Source organism: Octodon degus, unplaced genomic scaffold (assembly GCF_000260255.1).
Source record: "Octodon degus isolate 3935 unplaced genomic scaffold, OctDeg1.0 scaffold00276, whole genome shotgun sequence".
NCBI lineage: Eukaryota > Metazoa > Chordata > Mammalia > Rodentia > Octodontidae > Octodon > Octodon degus.
Window position 1 is genome coordinate 478,561 of NW_004524852.1, and position 3,010 is coordinate 481,570.

Sequence of the window (3,010 nt, forward strand, 5' to 3'; positions counted from 1 at the left end):
ACATATATATTTTAGGGAAGGGTCTACAGGGTGTTCAGGGTCTCACTACTAGACTGGATGCATAGTGATCTGCCTGTTTACAGCCTCCCAAGAGCTGGGATTACAGGCACACGCCACCACGCCCAGTCTCCATTGCAGTCTCAGCACATCTTGGGGATGGGCTGGCACGGCAGGCTCCAGGATTGAACCTCCGGCCCCTGTCCTTGCTTGCAGGTGCTTTAATCCTCTGAGCTATTTGGCCATCCTTGGAATACATTTTTTGACTAAGTAGGCTTCATCATAGGGATAGAAGATAGCTCATTATACACAAATCAAAAGTGTACTATATCACACAAATAGAAACAAGAACAAAAATTAGTTAACCATCTCATTAGGTGCAGAAAAAGTCTCTGAAAAGTTCAACAACTATTCATTATAAAAATTCCAAAGATAATGATAATAGCCATTTTTGACCAACTACGGGCCAACATTGTATGAAATGATGAAAATCTAAAGTCTTTCCCTCTAAAATCAAGAACAAGACAGAGATGTCCACTATTACCACTATTACTCAGTATAGTACTTGAAACATCAGTCACAGCAATCAGGGAAAAGAGAGAAATAAAAGACATATATAGCAAAGAAAGAAACCAAAGTGTCCTTGTCTTCAGAATACTTGATCCTTTACATAGAAGACCCACCCCCAGCACAACCAAATAATTCCTGCTGGGTGTGGTGGCTCATGCCTGTAATCCCAGCATGCAGGAGGTTTAGGCAAGAGGATTGCTACAAGTTTGAGGCCATCCTGGGCTACAAAGTGAGCTCAAGACCAGCCTGAATTGCATAGTAAGATTCTGTCTCAAAAAACAAAAAGATTGCTATAATTAATAACTAAATTCAGAAATGTAGCAAGATACAAAAGCAACACATAAAAATCAGTATAATCTGCCAATACCACAAATGAACTAACCAAGACAAAAATTAGAAAGTAACATGATTCACAATAGAATCCAGAAAAATTAAATACTTAATAATAAGAAAATAAAAGACTAAAAAAAAAAACAAAGAAAAGAAAAGAAAAGACTTTATAATGAAAACCGCAGTACTCTAAAAAGGAGAGCAAAGAGATCAGATAATCCCAAATATCCCTTTTTCCTGGACAAGAAAAGCCAAAATCAACAAAATGACCATATTTTCAAAACAAATAGATGAAATCCCAATTAAAATACCAAAGGTATTTCTCACAGTACTAGAGGAAACAATTCTAAAATTCATATACAGCCATAAATACTCAATGGCCTAAAGCAATTCTGGGCAATATGAGGAAACCAGGAGTCACGATTACCCCAGATTTCAAGTCATATTACAAATGTTTAGTGATTAAAAAAAGAAAAGCAACATAGTTCTGGCACAAAGACAGACATGTGGGTCAATGGAATGTAATGCATAATGCAAAGCAACCCCAAGCACATGCAGCTACCTATTGCTTGATAAAGCAACGAAAGCAAACACTAGATGAAAGGTAGTGTCTTTAAGCAATCGGTGGTGGAAAAACTGGCTATACACACAGAACAGATTGGAGACAGAACCATATTTCCCCTTTGTACTAAACTAAAATCCAAGTGGTTTAAAAATCTAATTATTAAAGGAGAACCAATCTGCTAGAAGATAAGTCAGGCCAAATTCTTGTAGTCCTAGGCATAGGAAGAGACTGTCTCAATAGAAACCCAGTCACACAAAGAATATCATCAACAATCAACAACAGGTATTATATTAAATTAAAACATTTCTGCACAGCAAGGGAAACAACTAACATCGTGAAGAGACTGATTACCTACAGAATGGGAAAAAATTTTTACCAGCTAGTCCTCTGAGCAGAGGACTAATGTTTAGAATATATGAAGATTTCACAAACAAAAAAGCAGACACTCTAACATAAAAGACCAAATTAGAAAGTGGGGAATTGAGATGAATAGACATGTCTCAGAAGAACAAGTAAAAATGGCCAAGGAATATATGTTCAATATCTCTGCCCATTACAGAAATGCAAATTAAAGTAACACTAGCTTCCATCTTACCTAGAAAGACTGGCCATCATCAAGAAGTCAAGTAATAACAAATCCTGGAAGCTGCAGGAGGAAAGCAAACCTTCTGGACTGTTGGTGAGAATGCCAACTAGTGCAAACACTATGGAAATCAGTGTGGAAATTCTTCAGAAAACTAAACATAGAAATTATACTCAATCTACCTATTCCTCCTTGTGTATCTTCCCAAGAATGTTAAAGATATCATTTTATTATTATCATGATTCATACATACCCACGTTTATACCAGCACAATTCATAATAGTTAAATCTTGGAAATGACCTATATGTCTATCTACAGATGAATGGATAGCAAAAGCATGTTATTTATGCACAATAAAGTAATACTCTGCTATAAAAATGATAAATGTGAGGCATTTCTAGGAAAGTGAATGCACCTTGAGATGATGTTAGATGAAATAAATCAGACTCACTAGCTTAAATACCACATAGTTTCTCTTATATGAGATACCTAAAGTATAAATAAATTAAAGAACAAAGTAAATTGTAGATAATAGGAAAAAGATAGGTAGATTTTTTTTAAAGGGAAAGGGACCAAGAGATGGAGGAAGGCAGGAGGGTGAGAAGAGGAAAAAAATATGAAAATGTGTTGTGTATTCATACAAACTGCCCATAATAAATGAAATTATTATGTATTACAAATATACGCTGATAAAAAAATCTTTTAAATTACATTTTACATGTTTATTCTCTTTCCAAAGAGAGGTAAATAATCAACACAAGAATTATGACCAAGAGCCAGCCAGATTGTTAAGCGGATTAAAGCACCTGTGTAGGCAGACACAGGGACGAGGGCTCAATCCCAGGTGTGCCATGCTGATCAGCCCCACCCCCTAGGCACGCTGAGCCAGTGACTGAGACTGGGTGCAGTGGTGCATGCCTGTAATCTCAGCCCTTGGGAGGCTGAAAACAGGAGGATCACTGAG